Below are 21,964 nucleotides of genomic sequence, written 5' to 3' on the forward strand. Positions count from 1 at the left end.
TGTGTGAACCACAGAGGAGACAGTTGAAATGTCACGAAGAACTACAACTTATAGCATTTACACAAACATACATGAAATACAATAGTTTTTTTACAGTACAAATTAAAATCAACTGTTTTCAAAATTGTATATTTATCCAACATTATATTATATTTTGTATACGTAGGCTACATTACCATTTTTACCGATTTATTGCATTGTAATGGGTAGTAATTTGGGTATTTTGTGGTATTTTGAGAGGAAGTACGTTAATATGGGCCATGAATTACTAACAAAGAGCAGCTTTGTTATTCAAGGAGAAGAAAATAATAAAATAAAGACTTATGAAGTTATTTAGTGTAAAATCTACTGTTACACAAGCTTTGTGCGTAAGGTGCTTGTCACTGCTTCCTCGGGACTTATCCTCTTACCCTGCTCCTGCTATTTTACTGGCTTTCCAGTGTCATGAGACACATTTCCCAATACTGGGACAAATCCAAGTAAACCTAGTTGGAATGCATTGAGTTTGAAAATGATTCTGGAGTGCCATGGCGAGGCCTCATTTTACTGGGAGGAATGCTAGTGTGTTTTTATTTTCATTAGGAGAGAACAGGAAGAGAAAGAAGCAATTATTGTAAAGATTTCAATTGATGCCAAACTGTGACCTCTGATTCTTGAAATATTGAGGAAAATCAACCTGGAACATTTAGTTACACACATATCTAAAGCCTGGCATTGACTCCAGTGGTGACGCTAATCACTTTCATTTCTTTCACTGTTTTCTGTTTTTCAACAAAAGGAATATTTTGTGAGATATATCTGGTTTGAGAAACTAGGGCACAAAAGTGCAAAGATGAAGAAAGCCAAGTCATAAGATTGTCAACAATCACATGTAGACTTGCTAAATATGAGAAACATATTTTTTTTCTGGACTTTCCAGTATTGATGTGGGGGTTAGTTAAAGTGATAGTTCACCCAGAAATGAAAACTGTCTGATTATTTACTTTTTCTCTTGTCTGAAACACAGAAAAAAAGACAGACAAGTTTTATTAGTGTACTGGTTAAAAAAATATCTGACTTAAAATAATTATTGATTAATTAAATAACCTTTGCTAGTTCTCTTATGAATATGTCATAGAGAGATAGGGCTGATTGTCGATTATATTTTTGTGTTCTATGTATGAAATAAAGTCATACAGCTTTGGAATGACATGAAGGTGAGTCAATAATGACTATCAATTAAAGTAACAGTGCATTGAATGTGTGTCCTAATGGACTCTTCAACCATGTTTTTGTAATCCAGTGTTGAATTAAGAGGTCAGTTAACACACAGATGCCCATGTAAAAAAAAAAAAAAACTAAATCCAGCTAAATCCTCTATTCCTTTTACTTTTTGTACTTAAAAACTCACAGGGGATTTCCCACAGGAAAATGTCACCAAGTCACAAACTGTCATGCTTTAAGTCAGTAAAGACTATTGACAGCTACATGTTGTTTATAAGACTCTGATCAATGTGGAAGTCAACAGAGTTGTGTTTTGAAATCATGAAACATCTTTTAACAGCAATGGCAACAAATAACAGTGAATTTAAAGTAAATAGCTACAAGTAGCATTTATTGAGCCAGTGCTCACTAACACAATACCAAGAATTCAATGACAACATCGAAGAATAGCCTACACTGTAAAAATAAATAAATAAAATAAACAATTAACAGATTATTGGAGTATGTTTTACAAGAAATACTATATACTTCACATTTAATCCAGTGTGTTACTTGCTGTTTCTTTGTAATTAATTGTGACATTTACTAGCAATTTCTGAGTTTTCTTGGAACTTGGCAATTATACCATTTTTTGCTAAGGAAAAAAGTGCTGTCAAGATACTACTTGACATTTTTGTTTACATTTATTATGGGGTAATTTGGTAATGGCTACAAAAAAAGTGAAGTTTGAAAATCATATGAACAAAAAGCAGATAAAATGTTAATGTATTGTGGGGCTTTGGACAACTGAAACCAGAATTATCTGGTCAATCAACTTGCATATACACACAAATTGTATATGGTAGCAAACTAATGCAACTAATTAAAAAAGTTTTTGATATTTGACAAAATGAACACAAAGCAGCTTCTCTGATAATATTATTGCATATTCTATCTTTACATTTTAATGCTAGATTTTAATTAATGGTATATATGGGTGCAAGAAAAGTTTGCATGATCTTTAGTTGGTGTACACATAATATATTTTCTTGTCAGTTTTTGCTATTTGACATCCGAATGTATGTGGTTTTTATAAATTAGGCCTCTGGGCCCTAAAAAGTTAAACTAAGTAAGAATTTATAATTTAGAAAAACTGAAAATATGAGAATGGAATGAATAGGGAATAATAATGAGACACAGTAGGTGCCATTAATCTTTTTTTTTTTCTGGAAGTTAGCTGTCTTTCTGTCTCACTCTGTCAGCCGCTTTCTTTTGAACAAATTTGAAGATTAATGACAGTGAATGTGCCTGTCTTGCACTTCAGCAACACAATCACACTCTTGCTGGGTTTGTCTCCATCCCTGTATGAGCTTTGTTCAATGCAGAGGGTCACTGGAGTGTCTGAAGCACAGGCAGAAGCCACAGCACCAGAGGTTCACCCTGTTAACTCTTTTTTTAATCCCATATTTAACACCTCTCTTCTTGTATCTCATGTATTGTGTGTTATAATTTATGTGCAATGTGTTTTTAAAAAGGGACTGCATGGCCAGTGTCATGCCATATGTGAAGCCCCGTGATGTTAATTTGATCATAAAAGATTAATGGGGCTGCCCAGAATGGTGTCTCTGTACCCGCTGTGTTGGATGCTGCTAATGATCCTAATTCGATACATGTCCCTCATGTCTGCGCAAATGACTGTTACTAGAAATCTTATCTTATGCTGTTTGTATAACAAGGTTTTCTAAATGTATGTCACAGTGACAGTTTTAACAGACAAAAAATAAATACAATACAATAAAAATCACACAAGATGGGTTTATCTACTACCTTCATATCCCCTGCCAGAATATTGATTTCTACAGCTTGTTTCCAGGTATCTAAGTGCTTTAGGAGCATGTAACCGTGCAATCTCTGCTAAACACAACTGAGTTCACATGCTCCAGGAACTTTTTACACTTTTTCAGTAATACATGAAAGCAATAAAACAGTTTCACAGGCAAAATGAAGGTCTACAGACTTTATAAAGAGAGTCAATAATAGTACTGCAAAGTCCACTGTATGACCAAAATAGATCTATCTATCTATCTATCTGTATATCTATCTGTCTGTCTATCTGTATATCTATCGATCATCCGTCTGTCTGTCTGTCTGTCTGTCTATCTATCTATCTAATATGGGCATTTTAAAAAAATGCCAAAAGTAAATGTCGTGTTACATTATTTCCAATTCTATTATATTAAAATGCATTTCAAATGTATTCAACAATAATATAAATAATTTATTTTTACATGTAAAATTATTTGTAATTATTGTTTTAATAATTTGTTTGACATTTCAGTAAAAAAAGTAAATATACATTTTTATAATATAAGGGTATATGCGCGCACACGCACACACAAACACACACACATATATATATATATATATATATATATATATATATATATATATATATATATATATACTACATTTGTGAAATTAATAACTGTATTCAGCAAGGAAGCAATAAATTGATCAGTAAAGACATGTTACAAAATATTTCTATTTTACTGTAAATAAATGCTTTTGTTCATCAAAGAATCATGACAAAATGTGTTGTTATTACAAAAAATGTTAAGCAGAACAAATGTAGGACAAATTCAAAATAAAAAACAAAAAAAGATTATTAGAACAAGCAAAATAAGTCACAGTCTTTTGGCGAAAAGATGGATTACACTACAAAATTTGAATAGGGAATTTCAAACAGATTCCTCCTGAGATAGAAGAAGAGATTTTTTATATTACTCTCCTCCCAGACTCCAACAGGCCAGTGCGGTCATTTTACCACTTCAAATCACCAGATAACCCTGTCCAATTGCAACTAATTGGAGACATATTAATTTCTGGCATAAAGCCGAAGGGGAAAGGCTTTGCAATCCCCTGCTTTCCTTCAGTTGTTAAGTGCTTAACTTTGAATTCTTTAAGTCAGATTTCTTTTCTATGCAACTATATAGAGGCCATTATTGACACCTGTCATACTTAGAAATTGCTATTATTGTTGACTACTATGATCACTTTAAAAGTGAAGGAATCAGAAAATAAATGAAACTGAACCAGAAATAAGCTAATTAAATAAAAATAAAAACACTTTTAGAGACAACACAAATAAAATAATTATAAAATAAACATTTAAAATATGCAAATATATATATATATATATATATATATATATATACAGTACAGACCAAAAGTTTGGACACACCTTCTCATTCAAAGAGTTTTCTTTATTTTCGTGTGTCCAAACTTTTGGTCTGTACTGTATATATAAAAGATAAATGTAAATCATTATAAATTCTATCAATGTATATTAAAAAAAGCAGAAAAAAAGTTAACTTTGCTATAGTTAACCCCTACTTTAATTCTATGTTCCATCCTCTGCTGTAAAGGGACAAAACTCTTTTATCACTTTAACGGGTGACGAAGATATATCTGTTATATTCGTCATGTGAATCAATGTCTATGCAAAGACCCAGTTTTCTCTCACTGAGTCATTACTGCACTGCATTCATCTGTTCTTGAGTCATCCAGTCATATTTGAGAATAATGCCAGGAATTGGGCAAATGGTCAAAGAATCACACCTCAGAATTGTGATTTCTGTTCAACTCAATTTTGTGCTGCAAGGAAAAGCTGGATTCCCCCAAGACATACAAGACAAATGTGAACTTAAATCATGTCAGAGAGATCATCAGTGTGGAGGTCTGCTGTGATTAGAAGCCTGCTCTGAATCGCCTGGATTTACACTGATGGAAGGATTACCATGAAAACAGGGAGATGGGATTTTTCAAAGTACATAAATCCCACAATAATCCCATCCCACAGCATTCCCTCCCACATCCAAACACACAAGTACACACAGAGGTATAGCCCCGCATCCCTTTCATAATCAGGGGTCGCATGAGCAAACAGCACTGGGTGAGATAATGCGTGCAGACATGGAGTAAAGAAGGAGTGTGAGCAAACGAAAAACTGGATGAGGAAGACAAACCCAGAGAATCAGTCACAGGTGTCAGAGAGCAAAGGGGCAAAAAATGACAAAATGTGAGGAAAGTCACTTCAATAGAAATCTATCCTGAGATATCTATTTAAAAGTAGGCAGATTTTGGCAGCATGGAAGTTAAAAATATACATGAGCATTATAAAACAACTGAAGAGAAATACTAATTTTTTAATGACAGAAATAAAGCTACAAAACAAGGAAATGCAACGAGGCCTGGGTGATATTATATATATATATATATATATATATATATATATATATATATATATATATATATATATATATATATATATATATATATATATATATATATATATATATATATATATATATATATATATATAATTACTTCAAGCAATTAATGGATTTAAATAAGGAAATGTAAAATATAGTAAAGATATTATAATTGTAAATATTATAATGATTAAGTCAAAATATAGATCATTTTCAATTATAGGGACCATTCTAACAATAATAAACAATGAGAAAATACAAAACCCTATAACAACAACAAGTGTAATCAATATTTCCATATATATCCTGTACTATTCTGTAACACATACAAGCAAAAAAAAAAAACTTATTTATTAAAATAATTGCAATATTCACAATCCTGCTTAATTTTACATTGCCAAAAGCATCATCACAAACAAAGTGTGAATATTCAATCTATCACCCAAATAATTTTCAGTTCCTGTCATTCTTGTACTTGCAGTGTTCTACCAATCATTTTCTTTCTAAATCAGCTGCTGCAGATACATTCATGACATTATAGTTTCCAGACAGTAAGCTCTCATCAGACACGCAGCAGTGCTTTATGGGAAGCTTGACTCATCTAAGGGAACCAGCACAACAGATCCACTTGTTATGAATCATTACTGCAAACACTAACACAGAGTTGATGTAGGATGCGGTCCGCACCACACTGCTGATTAATATCTCTCTGACTGCCACTTTCCATGTGACTAATCAATACATGGGAAACTCTATTGATCAGGAAGTTACATTCCAGTGTATATTCATGCCCTGAGAAAAAAACACACAAGATGAGTTTCTCATTGAACTGTGAAAAAGGTGAGAGGTCTTGGAAAAGAGACTTCATTTTCTGTTGTGATCTGGAATTGTTATTAAAATCATTCATCTGAAAGTCGGCCATGGCTGATGAGAGTCTCTCCCACTCCAGTGGGCGCATATGCAGGCAGAGATGTAACCATAGTGATATAAACCTACATCTTTCCTCAAGACCACACACTCAAACAAGACATGACATCTGACCATCGTTCATCATGAAAAATGTGACAAAAGCAAATCCTAATCTTTGTGGAAAAAAGTTAATAAAGATGATTTAAATCACTGCTCATTTAAAACGAGTGGATGTTTGTTTAGTCTATTTACAAGTAGGTCTCAAGTCACTGTCACATTTGCAAAAATTTCAAATTTAACATTTTGAAAGCTAAAAACCAAGTTTAAAACCAAGCAGTTTTATGTTGGTCAATAGTGCAAATCTCCATACTATGGAAGCTTGTTTTCACCACGAAAAAAAAGGTAATTGTAACTTCTTTATCTCGATTCAATTACAATTCCGATTTTATATATCACAATTCTGACTATTTTTCTTCACAAAATAAAAGTCAGAACTTTATAATATAAACTAAAAATAGCCAGATTTAAACTCAGAATTGTGAAATATAAACTTGGAATTATGAGCAAATCATCTTTATATATATCGCAATTTTGATCTGAGAGGAAAAGAAAAATATATACAAAATAATATTAATAATAATAATATTATATATGAAAAATGCTTTCATATCATATGAGGTTCTTATGAATTTGTGTGGATTTCGCCCCAGAAAAAACAACAACAACAATGGTGGCTTATCCTTTAAAAATGTTTGTAAATAAAAAAATTAAAAAGAAACAACACTGTTGATAGATTGTTAGTAAAACATTTCTCTGTAATGCTGAATTAGTTAATTGGCATATCCTAAGAATTCTTAGAAATTTGAAACCATTTTTCAGGGAAAAGTGTGAGCAAAGGATTGCTATCAGCAGCTTGCTGAACAGTCACAACCTTGAGTCCTAATTCATACTTCTTATCACTCTACTTCACACCATATTAGGGAAAAATTGCCTTAACAACAGCAGAAACTACATTGCAAAACAGCATACCAGTCTACTCATCTTCACAAAGGACATTTACTGTATGTCTTCCTGACAAGAAACAATATGCTGGTGAATTAACGCATGAATGCAAGTAACTTCAATGAATCATTTCCTTGGGAGAGGACACAATGGTCTGAAATGAATGATGTCAGGTGACAAGGATATAACAAGAGTGCACCACTAGTAAAAAGCACTGAGAGACCCCATTAACAGTGCATTTCACAGGTGAGTCTCTGTGATCATACACTCTTATGGCAGCAAAAGAATTGACTGCATGACCTTCAGTCACAAGAGACAGATCGTACTGTATCTATCATCAGATTTACCCTCAAAATAAATAGCTTTAAGGATTTACAGTTCTTTAGCTTCCACAATAAAGCCTTAACTTTACTGCAAAATAATGATAAACTGATATAAACAACATACACAGATGCAAAACATGCCCCTCTTAAAATAAGTAAAACCATTTAAACAGCAAAAAAAACAACAACACTAAAATTAATAAAAAAAATGGGTTAAGCAAAATTACTTGAAAGAAGTCTAAGTAGTCAGTAAAATATTATATGGATATAAACATGCAAGTAAAGAAATGTTTACAGATAAGTTTCACCTTTCATTTATTGCAGCTGTGTAACACAATGCATTTTCTCATGCAAAAAAAAAAAAAAATTATCTTCCAGAGCAATTCAAGATTCTCTAAAAATTTGACTTAAACATTATTTTTGCTTCTACTGTGAAAATGTAATTCTTATCTAATCTAAAAGGTTGTGGTAAAATAAACCTAACAGCAACATTTGTTTATCATGATCAAGTAAAAAAAAAAAAAAACCAGGCTATGCGTTCAGTACTAGACTAATTGAGACTTGTCATGGCACTTGTATACTGTTGTTGTTCTCTTGTTGACCTGACTGCTTCTATTGTTCTCATTTGTAAATCGCTTTGGATAAAAGCATCTGCTAAATGATTAAATGTAAATGTAAGTAAAATAAGCCATTTTAAACTTGCTTAAACAGTTAGAAGAAGATTATGTGGTTATTATGAAATATTAGGCTATAGACAGAGAACAAGGTTTGGAATGGATTGATCCCCCCCCCTCCCCCCTCAAAAAAAAAAGGGGAAAAAAAGAAACATTTAGTTGCAGATGTCTTGTTAATTACTTTAATTCTAATATTTAATAGTAATTAAAAGAAAATCACTCCAGGGTAGTCATTAATGACTTTAATATCCTCATTTACAAAATATGATTTCATTTGATGAATTATCAAAGTTTCCCAAGACTCTAAGCTTAATAGCACTTAATAGGAGAGATAATCTTTACACACTGAGGTAATACTGAGGTTAATTTTGATATAATTTTTGTTTTTACATTCTCTTCAATCTCATCTGGTGATCAGACAAAGTTCATATACAGGTTCTCTGGACCTTACCACATAACATGATTGTGATATGTATGATGTGTCATGTTCAACTGAAGGATTGGTTTTACAAAAGTGGCCTTCAGGAACGGAATGAAATTGTAAAGCAGGTGGATAGTGATCCATCTTTCCTGGTTCAGGCACTTCAGCAGTGAACTGACAGAGGAGGGCAAGGTGTGTGGAGTGCCATTGGAAGTACAAGGATAGCTCATCTAACTCCTTTAAAAAGCTCAGGATGGCATTTTAAATGAACTTGAACTGTCAGAAAGCTGATGGGCTCTATGATTCTCAGACCCCAGGAATCATGAGCTTACCAGGCAGGATATTGACATTTCTCTAGCAGAAGCTGTCAATAGTCAGGCCACCCTCCCCTTCCAATCTCCAATCACTTTGATCAGCAATCATGAACTGCATGATGCCTATGCCTACAGGCTTACATACATAATGCTCCACTTAATTAACTCACAATCAGGGTCACTGGAAAATGAGGAATTATGCAGTTGGTAAGGTCAATGTGACTCTGACTCTGTTCAGTTGAGGCATATCTCAAAACACTCTATTTTAAATCTTACTGTAATTCTTACCTATGAAATCATTAGAATAACAAGAAAAAAATCTCAAACTGCTAAGTTAAAGAAAACACAGTTCAAATCATATTAATTTTAAGATTGCATAAAACATGAAACAATGCATGATATAAAATGAATTAAAGGATCACTTCACCCATTTGCATTTAGCTTTGTATTGTTAGAAACCCAGTCATATATTATAATGATCGTGGATTTTTCCTTTGTTTTTCCCTGAGATGGGAGAAATAAGGATTTAAGTGTTTTACTTCCTGCTTATTATGACGTAAAAATCGTCATTTTGCGTCATAATAAGCAGGAAGTCAAAATTCATTGAAAAGTGTAGAGACTACAGACACTAGCTTATTATTATTCCAGGGGATGGGACCCACTCACCCTACAGGCCTATTACAGATCAGTGGGTGGGACTAAACTTACAGAAACGAAAATGAAAATCTGCCTTCTTGTTTGGAAGCTATGTTGATAAGCTAACAAGCGCTTATGGAGTCAGATTTACGAGAATGGCTGGAGGAACAACTCATGATACGGAAGAAGAGGATTTTCAAAGTCTGTTGCTCGAAACAGATGTTCGTGGCTATCTATACGAGCCACAATATAGCGCAGAGCAGCTGAGGCTGATGGAGGAACAGGAGGCGGCGGCTGCAGCCGAGGCCGGAGACCTGCCTGTCGCGTCCGAGGAGCCCGGGCGTGCTCGAGCTGGTGCGGACTGGTGGTGCCTGTGCTCTCGTTGTGCGCCTACGGACACAGAGCTCGAGTCCGTCTGCTGCAAGAATTTGAAAGATGCCAATTTCTCCTCGAAGAAATGTCTGAGGCAGACAAGGACACGGATGTTTGCGTTGTGAACCATCCTAGTTTCGCCCCGCATATGGACAGAGGCGTCCTGGAGACATACTTCAGAATTCCGAAGGTAAACTGGAAACGCCAGCCGAAGCCTGCAGGGACAAATGGACGTCTAACTGTAAAATAAGTGTTTCAATTTTATTTATTATTCATTTCGTGAAATGTACACAATTTCTTCAAGCATTATTATCATGAAATGATTCCCGGTTAATAAGTTACGTAACGTCAACTGTAAACTGTTTGTGCAGTACCTTTTTTAATGCACAAAAAGCTTACTGTGGCATTGTTTCCTACTGTGGCACGTAAATACCATACATCGCTAACTGTGTCCTCAATGTCTTGTAGACAATATCGCCTAACAGCCTAACAGCGGTGTTCTGGATTAGTGGGAGTGGCTTGTGGAGCTGTGCAAATGTGTTGCATTGTGGGAGTTGTGGTTTTACATACAAATGAGCCCTAAAGTTACTTTCTGTAATAACTCAGTCAAAAAGGCACCAAATTCGAAAGTTTTAATAAATTTCGACTACATATATGACCCACTTTCAATGAAGATCAATGTTCCCACGGGTGAAATTCTCCTTTAAGCATATTTCATATTTAGTGATACCAGAACCTTCTTGTTGCAGAAGTTGCAGAAATCACTTTTTGAAATGGTTTTAAACTATTTGTCTGCATAGTATACCAAAGAAAGCTGACCTAAATCCTTAGTTTCAAGCATCTGCCCTTTTGCTCTGTGATGGCTCGACTGCCTCCTTGACCTTCTATTATTTCAGTAATTCAACTCAAATTGTGAAACTCATATATTAAATAAATTCAATCCACACAGACTGAAGTAGTTTAAGTCTTTGGTTCTTTTAACTGTAATGATTTTGGCTCACATTTAACAAAAACCCACCAATTCACCATCTCAACAAATTAGAATATGGTGACATGCCAATCAGTGAATAATTCATTACATTTTTATTACATTTATATAGCGCTTTTCTAGGCACTCAAAGCGCTTACATTGTCAGGGGGTATCTCCTCATCCACCACCAGTGTGCAGCATCCACCTGGATGATGCGATGGCAGCCATAGTGCGCCAGAACGCCCACCACACACCAGCTTACTGGTGGAGAGGAGACATCAACTCAAAACACCTGCAAAGGTTTCCTGAGCCTTCAAAATGGTCTCTGAGTTTGGTTCACTAGGCTACACAATCATGGGGAAGACTGCTGATCTGACAGTTGTTCAGAAGACAGTCACTGACAGCCTTCACAAGGAGGGTAAGCCACAAACATTAATTGCCAAAGAAGCTGGCTGCTCACAGAGTGCTGTATCCAAGCATGTTAACAGAAAGTTGAGTGGAAGGAAAAAGTGTGGTAGAAAAAGATGCACAACCAACCGAGAGACCCGCAGCCTTATGAGGATTGTCAAGCAAAATCGATTCAAGAATTTGAGTGAACTTCACAAAGGAATGGACTGATGCTGGGTTAAGGCATACAGACGTGTCAAGGAATTTGGCTACAGTTGTCGTATTCCTCTTGTTAAGTCACTCCTGAACCACAGGCAACATCAGAGGCATCTTACCTGGGCTAAGGAGAAGAACTGGATTGTTGCCCAGTGGTCCAAAGTCCTCTTTTCAGATGAGAGTAAGTTTTGTATTTCATTTGGAAACCAAGGTCCTAGAGTCTGGAGGAAGGGTGGACAAGCTCATAGCCCAAGTTGCTTGTAGTCCAGTGTTAATTTCTACAGTCTGTGATGATTTGGGGTGCAATGTCTGCTGGTGTTGGTCCATTGTTTTTTTTTTTGAAAACCAAAGTCATTGCACCATTTTACCAAGATATTTTGTAGCACTTCATGCTTCCTTCTGCTGACCAGCTTTTTGAAGATGCTGATTTCATTTTCCAGCAGGATTTGGCACCTGCCCACACTGCCAAAAGCACTTAAAGTTGGTTAAATGACCATGGTGTTGGTGTGCTTGACTGGCCAGAAAACTCACCAGACCTGAACCTCATAGAGAAAATGAGAAACAAGAGACCAAAAAATGCAGATGAGCTGAAGGCCACTGTCAAAGAAACCTGGGCACTGATCACCTCCATGCCACACTGAATTGAGGCAATAATTAAAGCAAAAGGAATGTGAAGCATGTGGCTAATAAATGTAAAATTTATTGGTTGAAGGGGATGTTGTTTGACATCACTAAAATAAAATGTTGTTGGTTGAACATTAATATTGTATTTTAAATGTATTTTTCTCAGCATCATTTAAAATTACGATATCCCAGATATAGAGGGCTTATTATCATTATCACCCCATTAATAAAATACTTGCATTGCAACTGAGATATTACAATAAGTAACATTGCAACATAAGGTCACAAATGTGAGCGATATAGTCATACTGTGAGATATAAAGTCACAAATTCAAGACAGAAATAAAGTCTCATTTGAAGTTGCGATATTACAAGACAAAAATCGCAGTTCCACTTTTTTTTTACTCTGAGACATAAACAGACTTTAATATTTGTATTTACTCTACAATCAGACTCTTTTCTGCTCTATCCTGATGGATATCTTTCTGGATGGAGCAATATTGTTTGCTGCACTTCCCCTAGAGCACTGTGGCTATGTATAGATCCGTCACCTCTTGTGCTGTTTGCACATGGGAATAATTGTCTCTTGAATGCACACTGCCTCAGATTCACTCTGGTTTGCAGAGAGCACACTCATGCTAATGCATATCAACTCTTACAAGGCTCTAGGCTTTTGAAGCTGTGAGTGTGAAAGGCAGACAGAGATTTTATTTGCCATTCATTTCAGATGAAATGAGCAAATGTGCTTTGAATAAGCACCTGGAAAAGCATGACTTTACTGCTGTAGGAACTCAGTTTGATTCTCTCACATTCTGTTATAGGGTTGTGACTACAGCACCACCTGATGGAGGCGAGGGCATTTGCTAATGAGAATAGGATTATTGTTATGGAAGACTTTCTAATGGAGAAACATAGATTTGACTTTGTTGGGTTTAAAGTTGAACTGATCCAAGGGGTAATTTTCCAAACTTACAACTAAACATAAATGAGTGCCATGGAGTTCTAGATCTCATGGCATTGTCCCTTTTTCTTGACATTTCACAAATCAGTGACAAGGTGATACAGCTGTTGCTAAGCAACACAATTGCTTTGCAGTCTGAGGGAATTTTTTTGTCCTGTCTGACTTTAGAGTAAAGCCAGAGGCGTCGTGCCCATTCGAAGTGAGGGGGCACGTGCCCCCTCAGATTTCTGAGCCAAGTGGATTTTAAATGCAGCTTCCAAACGAAAAAAAAAATTGCAGATTAATATTTTTTATATATTTGATACAATCACAGCGGTGTAATTAGATCGTTCAGTGCACAGCATCAGCTGCTAAATTCAAATCTGCGTTCGCTGGCTGGCGCTGAGCCAGAGACAGACGCGTTCGTACAACGCTTCATGATAACCAATCAGAAACTATTCTGTTGCGCTTATGGATGCAATGGCCAATCAGAGACGTCCAGAAGAGTCATCACTGAAACGCGGTGTTTTGTTCACTTGCTCGCTGACTGAATTATTTAGCGAATTCTCTCATCAGAAACAACAAAAAGTGCAGATGTGCGTACGAATGTAAGTAAGATATTCGTTTCATAATGTAAAGTGCTTCAGTGATTTTAATGGGAGTTTTTGAGAGTGCCTGAACTCTGGCTAGTCTGAATGAAAATGTTTTTTGATAATGTAAATGTTCTTTACTCTCTGTAAAATGAAAGTGTTAAAATAAGTATCTTACAATATTGTTATTAAAATTTACATTAAATGCAAATTCAGTCGAATTAAAAATATTTTATGGCATGATATGGCACTTAAGTAAAAAGTCAGGTTTTTATGTGTAGTTAATAGATTACACTACATTTCCATATATTGATCAAATAACAATCTATAAAGGTGCAAAACGCGTTTACCTACACATATTTGAGAAACGAGATATTTCCTGATATATTAAGCATGTTTGGAATTGTTTTGAATAAAAAGGAAAAAAAAATAAAAAAAATAAGCCTATATCAGTTATACAGTGCTTTCGTAGAATGACTTATACCCCCCCCCCCCCAAAAATGTGCCCCCTCAAAAATCATGAATGCATGACGCCCCTGAGTAAAGCACATTGCTTTGCAGGACTCCAGCAACAGATATTCACTTCATTACAAACACTGGTCTAATATATTAATAGCTGGCTGACAATTAGAGCTTGATATAGCATTTCCATGTATTCTGAACAAACGAATGTGTCCTAAGTGACAGGCATACTGAACGCAGCAAATTAATGAACTTCCTTTGAAGGCTCAGAGTATCTCTGGAAACTCAATAACATACACTACTCTGAGCTACTGTAGTACATTCTCAGATGTTTTTTGAGTTAAGTTAGAGATACTGTAAATAACATTTACACATAGTTTACACATAGTATATTATCACATAGTCCACCTGTTGTGATGGACTTCATGCACATTGTGGTTCATAAGTCTGACACCACTAATGAAAATGCTTCTATTTTATGCAATGCACATTCTGACTGAACATACTTGATGTGGGCACAGCAAGATTCTCCTCAAACTGTTGCTGTGAAATAACAGTCTAAAACTGACTACAATGTTAATTCATGCAATAGTATCCCTTAAAGTAACGCTGAGAATGAAGGGCGTACTCACTTAGAGTTAAACCCAAAGTATGCTTTTTCATGTAGCAAGGGTATGCGTAAAGTGTGAGTGATGTAAATTTCAGAACTAGCATAGTACACACAAACTATACACACACAGCCCAATTTTTTTGTGCATTAATTAGTTCATCCACAAGGTGACAACATCGGCCTGGTGCTTTGTTTCACAATCTGAAAAGAAATGGAAGAGACTGAAAACTAGGCTACTTGAGACTGCAACTGCAATGGGGTATATTGCTGATTATTGATTTAACTCTGAAGTTGGATGTCAGAACTGTGATTGACGTCACCATGTGGACCATGTTACAGTAGAGAAGTAAAAAAGAAAATGTAATTTGAGTTCACTCATGTTAGCATTAACAGTGTTAGCAGAAATAGAGCATAACATCGCATTTTGTTACTGTAGACACTCACATACACCATAGCAACATGTTCACAGATAGAGGTTGGGCAGTTATAAGTGTATGACTCAATAATGACACGGCAATACAACAGAAGATTTATAAATATTGTAGTATTTATAGCTGTCTCTTGCGCACACTGGGAGAAGCCATCTTGAATTCTCAACTTGGGGTTGAGCGAGGCTGACCAAGTTCCCGAGAAGGAACATTTGAAAAACCTGACATGGAGCTCCGAATTTCCTACCTCTGATAACAAATCGAATGCAGCATATGTCGAACACCACCCGACCAAACAGGTCTCATTGCACTCGTTTGTTGGGTAAAGTGTTTATAGCAGTATTCAATTTTAATACCTGAATGTTAGTGAGCAGGAAAAGTTAAATTCGCAATCTCCATATGATGGACATTATTATGCTAATCGTTGGTATCTCCTTTGAAGTTATCTTGAGTAAAACAGTTCCATATTTAATGAAGCACATAAAAAAGACCTGTCAAGTGCCTGTGCTTACACCAGGAAAATTACTTATAAAAGTAATGCATTACAATATTGCGTTACTCCTTAAAAAAGTAACTAATTATGTTACTTAGTTACGTTTTATGGAAAGTAATGAGTTATGTTACTTTTGCGTTACTTTTTAAATATGAGCAGAGCTTGATTTTTCTAAATATAAGAAGTTCTATTTATGGAAAATTTAAAAGCTCTTTCACACCAAAAAGTGTAATGAATAAACCTCAGGCTGAAGGAAAAGTAAATTCACGTTATTTTAGCATGAAAACCAAACAGATTTGGACCAACATGAGGGATAGTAAATGACCATTTTTGTTTTGGGGTGAACTTTTCTTTTACTGCTCATTTTAGGTGGAATCACTTTTACATTAGGCTGAGCCTGACGTTTTAACATCTGATTCACCCTTGACAAGCTGGGGAACCCAGCTGTGACTCAGCTGAGAAACTCTCTTCAACTGACCAAAGTTGAAACCTGTGAGGTTTTCTGAGAGAGCTTGCAGAGGGAGAGGAAGAATGTAGGTGTCTTTGCCACTATTTAGCATACAAACATCCTTACCTGGCCCTTATTGTCCAATTTCCTGTGAATAAACCTGCTGTGAGATTCAAACAAATAGAAAAATAATGAAAAACTCAATGAACCAGCGGGCCAAAGAAGTCACGATTCATAGTCGGTCAAAGAGAGTAAAAATATCCCTCAGGTTTGTATTCCTCCCTTCCTCCTGTGTGAGGGATATTTTTAGCAACTCGAGGCGTGTTTCATTGAGGCGGCAGACCAACTCGTCTGTGGCTGAGCGCACGTGAGGCTGTGGCACATGTAGGAATGAGGAAGAGAAAGGGAGGGGAGATGGATCAAGTGCGCATCTAGAGCTGAATCACGAGCCATCGCATAGCCTGGCTTTAAACAACTCCAAATGCTTTTGCAAGTTATTCTCACATCAGTCATTCACAAGAAAACAGCAGAAACGTGGTCACATACACAACATTGTAGTAGTTCAACCAATAGTCGATGCAAGTTAGTTTTTTTTTGTGTGGTCTTTAAAGGGTTCATTAATTGAGAAACCCAACTTTCCTTGATCTATTGACATAAGGTCATTTTGGCCAAGGTATAATGTCATAGTGTGACAAAAGACGCCTCTTCCACCTACTTCTACATCACTGCCTTTTTAGCAGTGGAAAAACACAGTCTGTGCATTGCCTTCCTTCTTATCCTAACATTAGGAGAGAAAAGGTTTAACTTTATTTTTAATAAATCATGGGGTGTGTTTCCCTAAAGCAACACTAGCTAACTATAGTGGTAAATTCCATTTAACTTTTGTTAAAGACAGAACTTGCGACCATAGTTGCTTTTGGGAAACGCTCCCCAGGTCGTTTGTTTGGTTCATTTTACTACAGACTTAATTTTAAACAATTCGACATGCTGTGGTGACTATATTGGATCCAACAGTAATGTTGCAACAAATGTGAGTGACAATGTTTTTATCCTGTGTCACTATTGCTTTGTCTGTTACAGAAAGTTTGTTATGTACTGTAGGCCTACTGACTATTTATGTTTTTAAGTCACAGCAGCGTCCATCTGTGAAGAAAACCTGGCAAACAGACATGAAGAATTTTACATAATTTACATGAATACTTTGTTTAAACAAAACTGCGTATTATATCCTGTCAGCTATAACTGTCTGTAGTAAGTCCATGCATCTAAAATTTATTTGCCACAGCCACTGAAATGTACCAAATAATGTGAAATATAATGTGTGTAAAATGCATAACATAAACAGCTTTCATCATCTTCGGTTAAACCCTACTATAATATAATGATAACCTCACCTAATAACTACTTCACATTTAAACAGAAAAAATATAATTGAATATGATTAATTACCATGCTGTTGCAGGCTGTAGTGTCCTTGGCTGCTGAGGTGCAGGTTTGTTGTGCTTTCTGATTCGGGAACAGACGCTGGCTCAAGCATTTATGAATTCACCGGCGGCCATTTCTCAACTTGAGAAGTTTTCAAAACAATTCCACATGTGTAATGAGAGGGGTGTTGAAACTTTAATATGTAAAAACTGTTAGCCAACTGTTGGGGATCCTCTGCCATTCCTCCTTGCAGATCCTCTGCAGTTCTGTCAGGCTGGATGGTAAACGTTGGTGGACAGCCATTTTCAGGTCTCTGCAGAGATGCTCAATTGGGTTTAAGTCAGGGCTCTGGCTGTACTTGGCCGCATTCATCTTTCCCTCGATTGCAACCAGTCGTCCTGTCCCTGCAGCTGAAAAACACCCCCACAGGAGCGGTGGTTTCACACCATCCTTCAAGCCCAGCAGGAGGACTGCAAGAGGTTCCGGAGCTGGATCGACCGGGAGGTTCGTAACCGAGGCCACGGGACCGCCCGCGGTTCCTGCTCACCTGCCCCTTCACAAAATGGGACCGCAGGATGACCCTGAAGCTTTCCTGGAACTCTTCAAAAAATCAACTGAAGCATGCGGTTGGCCCCACGACTAATGGCCAGTTAGGCTGATTCCCCTGCTCTCGGGCGAGTCCCAGGTGGCTGCACAACAGCTACCGGTAGCAAACCTCCTGGTCTTCGACGACCTGAAGAGGGCAATCCTCGCGATGGCCCAGCAGCTCCGGGACTCCTGCCGCAAGTGGCTACTGGCCGAGGGAAGTGACGTGGAACACATCATCGACCTTGTGGTACTGGAGCAGTTCATCGCTCGGCTTCCCAGGAAAACAGCCGAGTGGGTCCAGTGCCACCGTCCCACGTCGCTGGACTCGGCTATCCATCTCGCAGATGACCACATGGTGGCATGCCCAGGGGTCGGCGAACCCCTTCCATCAATCTCTCTCTCTCCCTCTCTACCCTCTCCATCTCTTTCTCGACCTGTCCCTCTCCCTAGGTCCCCGGGGGCGGGGCGGGTCTGACTAAGGACACCACGTGAGTCCGCGAGCCCCGCCAAGGGTGGACAGGTGTCCTGTGATGGAGGTGGGAACGATGATCCAGGTCCCGGATGTCCCACAGGCCACCCCCGGTCAGGCAGGCGAATACCAAATACCCGTGAGTATCAAGGGGGGTATATATCGGGCCTTGGTGGATTCAGGATGTAACCAAACCTCAATCCATCAAAGCCTGATGCAACCGGGGGCATTGGATACAAGCCCCGTGGTTAAGTTGCGGTGCGTACACGGGGATGTGGTGGAGTACCCTGTGGTCCCGATCATCATTCAATTCAGGGGTCAAAAGCATAGTGTGGAGGTGCCGGTTAGTCCCCACCTCTGGCATCCGATAATTCTGGGAACGAATTGGCCCGCGTTTACTGTCTTATTGGGGTCGTTATGTGCTGATGCCTCTTGGGGTAATAAGGCACAGAAGGGGGATGCACGTGTGCAGGCGGGAGAGACTGAGCCAGGACCCCTGGGTTCTGCTTCTGGGGAACCGAGCGAAATCGGGAGACTGGTTTTCTCGGAGCGGGATGACTTTCCTCTGGAGCAGTCTCAGGACGAGACATTAAAACATGCTTTCCAACAGGTCCGCTCTATCGATGGTCAGCCTCTCTATCCTGCCTACCCGCTCACCTATCCGTATTTTTCCATTCTAAGAGATCGGTTGTATCGAGTGACCCAAAACGCTTTTCCATGCGGCTCATTCTAATCCTGTGGCGGGCCATTTGGGACAGGTAGCAACACTGAATCACCTCATGACCCTTTTTTTTTGCCCGGGCATTCATGACAACGTGCGCAGGTGGTGCGCGTCTTGTCCAGAATGTCAGTTGGTGAATCCACCGACCGCCCCAAAAGCGCCATTGCGCCCCCTTCCCTTAATGCAGGTCCTCTTCAAGAGAATTGGTATGGACCTCATCGGGCAATTAGAGCGATCTGCACGGGGACATCGCTTATATCCTGATATCCTGAAGCAGTGGCTCTCTGCAACATTTCCGCTAAGAGTGTTGCGGACGCCCTGTTTTGTCTAATCTCCTGGGTGGGGGTTCCGAAAGAAATCCTCACCAACCAGGGCATGGCGTTTATGTCATGTACGCTACGCGAACTATACGGATTATTGGGCATTAAATTGATTCGAACTAGTGTCACATTCGATTTTTTGCACAGCCCTAGGAGAGAGTATAAAACGCCAGGAGAAACGGAAGCAGTTGAGAGAGAGACGGACTGCTGACGTGGCCTGAGAACCGGAAGGAGTAACTATTTAGTTTAGTTAGTGCTATTTAGTGATATTTAGTGAAGATGAGTGCTGTCTGTCACTGTCTTTAATCAGTTCTGTGAATTACTGTATGCACATTCTTTATAAAGTAGCAACAATGTCGTTTTTAAAATACAGTACTGTGCAAAATTCTTAGGCACATTAGTATTTTCACCCCAAAAAAGGGTTTTAAGCCAGTTATTTATACCTTTTGCTGCAGTGTGTCAGTAGGAAATATCAGTTTGCCATTAATTTTAATAATAATCTAGTGCGATTTTAAATGCACAAGCAGTCTGACAAAGGCAAAATGAATGTTTGGAAATGTAAACTGATATTTTATACTGACACACTACAGCAAAATAGATTTTTTTTTGAATGATGACAAGCCGGAAATAGCAGTAACGAAACTATTTTTAAAATGTAAGGAGTAGGAAGTACAGATACTTGCGTGAAAATGTAAGGAGTAGAAGTAAAAAGTCGGCTGAAAAATAATTACTCAAGTAAAGTATAGATACCCTACATTTCTACTTAAGTAGAGTAACGAAGTATTTGTACTTCGTTACTTGACCCCTCTGCGGGACCATGTGATATTTCAGTTTTTCTTTTTTAATAAATCTGCAAAAATGTTAACAATTCTGTTTTTTTCTGAAAATATGGGGTGCTGTGTGTACATTAATGAGGAAAAAAAATGAACAAATGATTTTAGCAAATGGCAGCAATATAACAAAGAGTGAAAAATTTAAGGGGGTCTGAATACTTTCCATACCCACTGTATGTAGCCCCAACTCATAAAAAAAAAAACTACTTATTGTGATGAAATGCAACTGAGTTGAGCCAAAAATGATTTAACTTGAAGATAAATTATTAGGTGGACATCCGTCTACACTAAAAATAAAATAAAATAATAATAATACATAGCATTTACTTAGATTTAGGGATTAGCCAACTAGTTAGGCATAACCATAAGATGTTTTTGTTACATTCATGACATTCCCAAAGTAGTTGGTTTTTATTATAAATACAACTTTGATTCATGTTATCAGGTCCTCAACCCAAGCGCTACACTGCACCACAATGGTAACCCCCAAAAACACTAACATACCATACCAGAAACTGTTTTAAATATAAAAATATAAAAGAGCATTAAACAGTAACAACTCTTCCAATTGTATCATCTTAATAACAAATGTCTAAAATAAGATTTTATTTCAACATTTACTCTCATCCTGCCCTGTGCAAAGCACTTCCTAGTAACACATGTAAAACATTTTATGTAATTAATTAGGTAAAATGGTTGTAAAGAATTGTGGTGGATTAACTTAATTAATAAATATAATAATAAGTAAATTGAAGTAAAGCATCAAATGTTCTTTTTGGCTTTCTTAATTGAAACATGTTCTTTCAAAATGTTATCCAATGTTTTTTTATTACATCTATTTTGATTAATATGCATATATTTAAAAGTTGTTGTGGTATCTGTTTGGTACTCTTTTTTTTCTTTTACCTGTAGTGTTTTGCCTTAAGGCAGATGATCTGAAAGAATTCAAACACCAGGTCTAACTCGAATTTTGTTAATTATATAAACGAACAACCTTGCATCAGATATAAAGACATTTACTAGCTTTGATGGGAAGACTGGATTATTTTCCTTAATTGGATCTTCATTCAAGTCATCTGGTTCCTTTGATCAGAATTAAATTAAAACGTTACATTTTCAACAGCCAATTTCTCCAAACATGTCTACTTAAACAAACTTTGATCATGTTCCACATTGGAAAAACGTGATTATTACAGCCAAATTATTATAAAATATGGTTTAGAATGTTTATTTTGTGTTATTTTATTATTGACAGAAATATTTTCATCTGGACTTTAAATGTCATTTCAGGGTTTGTGTACTGACCGCGATAAAGTTTGGGTCTTGTTAAGTCTGG

This window comes from Carassius carassius, chromosome 39 (assembly GCF_963082965.1).
Source record: "Carassius carassius chromosome 39, fCarCar2.1, whole genome shotgun sequence".
NCBI classification, from domain to species: domain Eukaryota; kingdom Metazoa; phylum Chordata; class Actinopteri; order Cypriniformes; family Cyprinidae; genus Carassius; species Carassius carassius.